The 8,597-nt window shown below is 35.9% G+C and overlaps 1 non-coding gene and 1 pseudogene across 1 annotated transcript; one reads left to right on the top strand and one right to left on the bottom strand.

The window, feature by feature from the left end:
- The first annotated feature begins 45 nt into the window (after positions 1 to 45).
- On the top strand, positions 46 to 119 carry Trnai-aau (transfer RNA isoleucine (anticodon AAU)). The gene has a single exon. It is a non-coding gene; the product is annotated as a tRNA-Ile (tRNA).
- A 1,306-nt stretch (positions 120 to 1,425) lies between these two features.
- LOC134202675 (U4 spliceosomal RNA) lies at positions 1,426 to 1,540 on the bottom strand (annotated as a pseudogene).
- Positions 1,541 to 8,597: the final 7,057 nt, after the last annotated feature.

Here is an 8,597-nt window from a genome sequence, read left to right as displayed (position 1 = left end):
AAATTATGGTCTACAATAGCCTTTCGAGTATGATCCCTTTGTTAAGGCTCCATAGCTCAGTTGGTTAGAGCGTCGTGCTAATAACGCGAAGGTCGTGAGTTCGATCCTCTCTGGAGCCAAAATATTTTGAAAGTCTGTATGGTTCATTTACTAAGAAAAGAGAGAAACTTTCCATCAGAAGTATGGAAGTTCTAAAAATAAGATTTGCAACTAATTGCCTATTTACAGAGCCGTAGCGTGGACTCCCAGCGCCCTTGGCGAATCCATTATTGAGCGCCCCTTACTGTTATGCATGGGATATTTTTGAAAATTTTGAACTTTTTTCGCTTGGTGCATTTGTTCAATGTTTGCTTTATGAATTCCTTAAGCCGCATATATCCCAATAAAAAAGAAGTAAGGATTAATAAAAAAAATCTAAAAATTTGACGATTTTGTGAAAGATTAAATAAACCCACGCAAATAAAAAAAAACTGGATCCAATAGTGCGTGTGTCGCCGACAAAAAAAATCTAGACTTATACTTATTGTGAATTCATGCATTAGTGGATCAAACTAAGCCAATTAACCTCCATCGCTTAAGTTGCCGGTCAGTGGATGGGTCACTATCGGACGTAGTCGCATCAAGAAGAATCCTGCTTTGGAGTGCATTGAATAACCTTCGGAATCACCATTAGACCATGAATCGTCATTATTAATAAAGAAAAAACCAAATCTAGAGTGACTTGATCGGTGGTGGTTTGAAAGGCCTTTAAATGAAATTCTACCTTGGTAGAAAGTAGAATTGGTAGAAGGTAGGAATAGTGTTTGGACCAAGTCGTATCAAGAAAACGCCGGACTTATTCGGATCAAGATATATTAATTCCTGGGCTCTCGGTAACTTGGCGCATTGGTTGACGTGGTAAGGTCAATAAATTTCAATTTTGAAGTTGATCAGTTGCTATCATTACTGAAATACCTTGATGCAGATTCTCATATACAGTTTGTCTTTAGATAAGTGCCTCGTTTGAAGCTTTACCAGATTTTATAGACCTAAAAAATGAATTCAAAATTTCATCGAATTTTCAACGGCTTTTCTTGTTTGTTCACCATCATATAAGTGTATAGTTTGAAGGTATCGAATATGTCACTGGATCACATGCCATTGTTGAGGTCCGTGTTTAAACCTCAAATAGTTTGCCTGCATACAATGAGATAATGTATCTCAAATTTATACAAACTCCCTATCACTACTTCGTAGTATCTAGTATTGAAAACGGCTTAGATTTCTTAGTCAAGAACAAAAAATATTCGCGTTTTTTACAGTCTGCTCTGTGTTTCGCCTTTGGCGTATTGAAGTCCTCATCTAGGGCTTCTTCCCCAGAAGCTTGTTCCATTCTTCTTTTCTCTATTTCCTGTTCCTTTTTTTTCACTTCCTTTTCCATCAGTGAGGATGCTTCCTGATCCAAGGTTCTGATATCTATATCAGTTAATTAGTTTTCAACTAGCAATAATCGCACCTCGGTTGTACCTCATTGGTTACGATATCGCCACTGCGCAAAGCTATATATATCAGTTAATAAGGGAAAAGAATCTGAAAATCTTTGAACCGGTGAATTTGAGAATAGTTTTGAGTAAATAGTTTTTTTTTGCATGCTTTGATGTTAGGCGGTTGAGATCTTCAGCATTAATAAACAAGGAATAATCACCCCAAAGAATCAAAAAAAATTCAAGTGGTATCAAACTGCGTAAAAACGTTGAAGCGATTTGTCATCATTTTCCATAGTACAATTCTGGTTTTCGGCGTCCCCCTGAAGCATGGCGCCCTTGGCGGGGGCCAACCTGGCCAACCACACGCTACGGCGCTGCCTATTTATATAACGCCATTTATGATAATAAAAAATCATGATAAAGAATAACTTGATGCAAATCTCCATACTGGATGTACTAACTTTCTCCAATATAACACGATAATTATTATAATAAATGGCGTAAATGAGTAATGAAAATTATTCTGTTTAAGCTGTCAATAATAATACCGTATAAGAGATATAAGATAAAAAATACCGTTTAGGAATACGCAAAAAAAATACCTTAATTAGGTATTAATTATACCTTGGGCTACTTTTAACATATTGCACCCGATAAGTTTAGCTTCTCTCCAGAACTCCCATATTCTTGATGATATATCATCGAATCTTTTACACTTCATTCATTCTTCTATGATGAGCAATTCTCTGTCAAATCATGATTTTTTTCGAGATTTCAATTTTGTATTTTTTTATTTCTCTGAAATTTTGCATATACAATCTTTGTGATCAAAAAACATAATTTGCATTATTGGTTTGCCATTTTGACTGTTGCACAATTTTTGATAAGGGCCAAAGCAAAACCACTTTGAACACTTAAAAAAAAATAACTTGAAAACGGCTTGTCTGATCGTTTTGATGTAAAGTTTTAAGAGGCTATGTGCTATTCGAAAACGACTAATAATTTAAAAAATCGTTATATTTTTATCTTATAACTGCTGTACCTCAGAGACGGTAGCACTTAGAAAAAAAAATACTGTACACCTTTTCCATTAGAAATTCAACGCACTTTCATAAAATCGGGTCGATAAAAACGTAGAAAAAGTATTTCGACCATATTTGAAAAACCACTAATTTAAAAAAAATATAACTTTTATGTCCATAATTTCTCCATAATTTATCCATATCTCCTTTTTTCGAGCTTATCAGATGTTTTTAATGTTGTCACAACAGGAAAATGTTGTTAAGTATCAATTCCAGTCATTTCGACTAACTTTTGGAAAGGGCTTAATATTTTGACTCTTTTATCAATAATGTATATATATATTTCCAAACGACATCGAATTTTTATTCACAAAATATCATGAACAAAAAGGGAAGAACGTTTATTATAATAGAATATTGAAGTTTGTGTTGCAATGATGCACACTAAGGAAAAACAATCAAGTTTTGGAGCACAAGCGTTTTTTTTTCAAATCGCGTTTTCTCAAAATGGCGCAAGTTTGCGCAAGATTTTCCGTGGGAATCTGACAGTACACATCCCAAATATGACCCCCAACTAAATATCTTCACGGGAAAATGCGGGGAAAAAAAGTGGCTGACTTTTAAAGTTGAAAATACTTTTATATTTTTTTTCCTTCATTATATTACGATTTTCATTAGTACGATATGAAAGATTTTTTAATTATCTTTATAATGCTATATATAAACCTCGGAATCGTATCAGAAAAAACCTTTCAAAAACTGGTATGAAGTGCAGCAAGATTTTGAAGAGGAAAACCGCTTTTTTACCTTTTCTCTACATTGATAACGAATATCTCAAAAACTATACCTTGTAGGGACCTGAAATTTTGAGATTTTCTTATCTTGTGTATCTTCTTTCGAAAAAAAATTATGAAAAAATTAGTGGTGAAAGTTGATTTTCCGATTAAAGACCGCTTAAATCCCCATAGTGCACTGCAAATAAAATAAAACACAAGTTTTTTGTTATTTAATTGCAAATTTGATTTTTTTTTGTGGTGATTCGATTATCCGGAGGATTCGATTATCCGGAGTGAAAATAAAATCGATACTACGGATTAAGGGTATGCGTTAACACACTTTTTCCTAACGAAACGAAACGAAACGAAATTTAAAATGTCTATGTTGATTAGAAACGAAACGAAACGAAATATAAATTTACTTTCGAGTCTTCGAAACGATATCCGTTTTTACGGGTCCATTTAATTGGAATTTTTTTGAAATGAAACGAAATTTAATTTTTTTCCGCGAAATTTTTATTAAATTGGTTTCATATTGTGTACGGAGTTTCGATTTCGCTTTTCAAAGTCAAATAACTGTTTTGCGATAAATAGAGTTATAATAAGAGAAGAAGTAGGAAATTTGGTGGGGAAATTCCGTGAAATAACATTATTAAAAACCTATTTACTACGAGGAAACAATTAAACACATTTTAGTTTTATTCACATGACTGTTGGTACAGATTATGTAGTTTTTTAGTGACATCAGTGTTACCAGTTTATACAAAATATGAAAGGGGAAGATTATTAAGGTGAAGTTACGAAATAGTACAAAACGCTAACAAATACCCCAGCATTTGTCCCGCTTTCAAAGCAATACATCATGGAGCATGTAACCCCGAATCAGATCAATCAGTTGAGTTTCATATTAGTAAGAATACATAAATATAGAAATTGTTTGATTTTTCGTTTCAAATTTCACCTGAATTTTCTTTAATTTTCGTGAATTTTTTCATAGGGTTAACTCATAGTTTCATTGACGCTAGAGGTCGTAATCGAGTAAAAACCAACCGTATCAAAAAAGAACTGGGTGTAATCTACTCTGGATAAAAAAAAGTGATTCACTTGCTTCGGAGTTTCCAATTCATGACCAATAATTATGCCGGTCATGTGCTTACAGTCAATCCTTAGGGCCTTCTTAACTTTAAAGCGGTGCTTACCCATATCCTTAAACCTGGTTTGAGGCCGAAGTGGAGGTGAAGAAATCGGTTATTAATAAGAGGCGCTGAAAAATGACTTCAAAAGGGCCATTGGAATCCACGACACGACTTTGCATCTTTGACAAAGTTATACTGATCTGAATCATATCTGGTTACATTTACACAAATAGGATAGAATAGTTAAAGATACTTCTCGTTTTTGTTAGATTCATTTCATTTATTTAGTTAACATCTTAACAGATAACACTGAATCAACAATTTGACGCCACAATGCACGGTTCGAGGCCGCATCTCTCCATCCTCGGATACGCCCCACGCTCGCCAAGTCGTTCTGCACCTGGTCTGCCCATCTCGCTCGCTGCGCTCCACGCCGTCTCGTACCTGCCGGATCGGAAGCGAACACCATCTTTGCAGGGTTGCTGTCCGGCATTCTTGCAACATGTCCTGCCCATGGTACCCTTCCGGCTTTAGCTACCTTCTGGATACTGGGTTCGCCGTTGAGTTGGGCGAGCTCATGGTTCTTGTCTTCTTGCACACCGCCAAAGATGGTCCTAAGCACCGGTCTCTCGAATACCCCGAGTGCTTGCAAGTCCTCCTTGAGCATTGTCCATGTTTCATGTCCGTAAAGCACAACCGTTTTCTGTTAGATATTTCTAACAAAATACTGAAGACGTTTTATAGAAGAAAACTAAATTCGTATTTGTCGACTCAGAACGGGGTTATGTAGTAAGCATCTCCAATAGCTATGCGAGCAAAGGCGTAGGATTGCCAATCTGGAGATGGCGAGCTCGATTCTCGGTCTGGTCAAAGATGTTTTCGGGTTGGAAACTTTCTCGACACCCTGGACAAAGTGTATCCATTGTCTTGCCACCCAAGATACATACTCATGCAATGGCGGACATAGAAAAGTTTTCAATTAATAACTGAGGAAGTGCTAATTAGAGGTGTGCGCCACCGCCGACAGTTTTTGGCACGCCGCCGCCACCGACAATTTTGCGCCGCCGTTTAAAATTTGTTACGCTGCTAACTCATCACGTTGAAACTCCACTGAACTTTTTGGTGAAAATACCAATGATATCCTTGAAAAAACTTTAAGAAGAACTTCTAGTGCAAATTCTGAAGGATCACTTGTTTTTTTTAACTTTTTCTACGTGTTCTAAGATTTCCGTTGAAATCCAAAGGATTTCTCGTTGAAATAAAGTTAGAGAAGAAGGGTTGTTGACAGAAAGACATTTGGCCAAAAGCCAAATGTTGTTTGGCCTAATGTGGCATTTGACCGAACAAACCATTTAGCCAAAACCCATCTGGCCTAAACTTATTTCGCCGAAAATGTCGTTTGATCGAAAGGTACATACTGTCGAAAATGTCGTTCAGCCGAACAGTTCCTTTGGCTGAAAGAATCCAAGTCGGGTGGTTTAATCCCCGGACATAGGCAATTAACTTTGATTGAACTGAACCTGAGTTGCGTGCTCTTGCCTACGCAATGCGGTCGGGTCTGAGTTTGACGACCGACTGGCAAATAACGGGTGGCAACTAAAAATTGGAAAGAAAAGAATGGCCCAGGTAAAAAATACAAAGAACTACAGTTCAATCTGATATATGTTATACAACGAATTGTCTTTAGTCTTCTATCTTTGAATAATGAATATTAGGATATGGTCCGTGGTTCGCCGTGCAGCGCAGCCTAGTCTTGCTGGTATGACATTCGACAAGGTGTGGGCCAAATTCCTCTAAGTCTGTATTTGTCGAAAAAATAATATAAACATCGCCACCCACAGTGGGTGGACGGAGTGAAACGTCACGTCTGTTATAAAAATTGAACTGAGTATGCCAGACCTGACGTCACATTCGGTCGCTTTCGGCCATCTTCGGCAACCCAGCTAAGAGTTTCTCTCTCAAAAGAGCCATTTTTCGTTGAACAAATACTACTTAAGGGTTTGGGCCACACCTGTAGTAAAGCACATCGACATCGACTGCACGCTCGCACTCCAACTCTCTTTTTTCGTGTGAACCTATTTCTGTTGGTTCGTTCGTTCATTCAAAGAACCATTTCTTCATCACAGCTTAGATAATTAATACATAGATTGCTCACTGGGGCATCCCTGCTTGTAATCCAAAAGAAACAACACTCTATCGGTCGTTGGGTGAACTAAACATAGTGGGCTGCGCATTCAGAAACAGAACAGTCGGGCACATTTTGATTTGACAATTAAAATTGACATTTAACACTTGCACGGTCAAACCCATTTACCTAAATTGAAGTTAAAGCAACTCAAAATAAAATAAAATTTACTTAAACCTCCAGGACTCACAACAGATTTCATAACATGACAACTCGCATGTTGTAAAAAGTACAATAGTTCAAAATTTCCATTTATGGAAATATATTGAGATTCACTTTTGGGTACTAAGCATTATCCGATTTCTTCCCAAAGAACCCATGTTTTTGACGTCTCTTACTATTTTCAAAATTTAAAACTAAAAATGTTGTTTTTAGGTTTGGCTGAACATTCGATCGATTTTGAACCAACATCAAGCTAGTTCACAAATGGAGCTATTTTTCTTTTTTTTTGTTTTTAATTAATTAAAGGCTTTATAAATTTTGAGTTCTTTGGAAAGTTAGTCTCAAATAAGTCAAAAAGTTGACTGAGACAATAAAACGAGATAAAATGTTTAGCTCAAGTGGTAAATTGATATTCCTACACAAAAGTTTTTTTTTTCTAAAAACATTGCAGATATTCCTGAGATGTCTAAAAGGGGTTTTCCCGAAAATCTTACAGGAGCTGTTTCTGCAAATTACTTTTGAAAATCAACCATCAATTCCTTGTAAAATGTCTTTTTCATTTATTTGTACTAGAACTTTTATTTAAGCTATAGTTTTTCAAAAGTATATAGACAGCAGTTCATTCAAGATGACGAGCTTGTCATCAACTGTGGTTATTCACTTCAGCCTTCAACTTGTAGCAATTAAATCGTAATCTGAGGCGCGAGGCAAAATATCATTCAAACTACACTATGTCAAATGACAAGTAACATTTTGGAGAGATTCCACTCTCTAACCACAGATTTAGTATTAGAGCCATGTACTTTTGGACAAAAATATTGGGCTACTCAAGGATTATGAAGTGAATCAGGCTTCTACAAAAGCTCTGAATAAATAAGTCAAGTGACATACCAATGACATTTATAACATAGCCTGGAATTATTCTTGTAGAATTTATAATGAATGCCTGAAATAATTCTCTAATGAGTTCCTGGAAGAATTCAACAAGGATACATGGGATACATAGAATAATTCAAGAAAAGAATCGTGGAAGAATTTCCGAAGAAATTTCATGAAGAATTCTGATAGAATTCACGAAAAAAAATCTATACGAATTTTATAATAATTTTCTGGAAGAATTCTTGGAGGAATTCTTGGAACTTCTTCCGAAATAATTCCTCAAAGAACTCTCAAAACAATCAATGGAAGAATTTTCGAACGAATTCCAGAAGAACTTTGAAACCATTCCAGAAATAATTCCTTTTGGAATTTCTGAAAGATACTTTTCTGACCGCATATAAAGATTCCCAACGGTAGTTTCTTAGAGGTTTCAAAAGGAATTCTTAAGTTTCTTCCAACTTCCAAATTTAATTAAGCACATTCGCATGGGGGAAATCCTAAATTAGCTTATGAATATTTGCCAAACAAATTTCGTGGGTATTTTGTACTAGGTATAGAACGATTTTTTTTTGTGGATTGTTTTCCCTTCTACTTGTTTATTTCACCCATATGGTTTTGGCAATTCCAACATAGTAGTATTCGAGGTTGTATTGGTGAATCAAGTGCAAAACTGTAAAATAACACAGTGTAAAACTACGTGTCTTTGGGTTTAGACTAGTGCCAAACTAAATTCAACCTGTGTAAATAAAAAAACAACAGAAGTCATGCTGGAACTGTTGCTAAACTACGTTTGCACTGGGAATTAATGAATTCGACATTAGAAAATATAATACATCCTTTCAACAAATAGTTTCAATTGGAAAAGTGCTCTCGATCTGTCTCTTGTTAGCGTGAAATGAGCAGGGAGCAACCCAACGGCTGATAGTTGTTGGAACAGCGCTGCTATTTCGTTGCCTGGCGTTCACCTTGAA

This window comes from Armigeres subalbatus, unplaced genomic scaffold (genome assembly GCF_024139115.2).
Source record: "Armigeres subalbatus isolate Guangzhou_Male unplaced genomic scaffold, GZ_Asu_2 Contig1344, whole genome shotgun sequence".
In the NCBI taxonomy this organism is placed as follows: domain Eukaryota; kingdom Metazoa; phylum Arthropoda; class Insecta; order Diptera; family Culicidae; genus Armigeres; species Armigeres subalbatus.
Note: the sequence above shows the minus strand (reverse complement) of the source record. Positions and strands in the feature narration are given on the sequence as shown.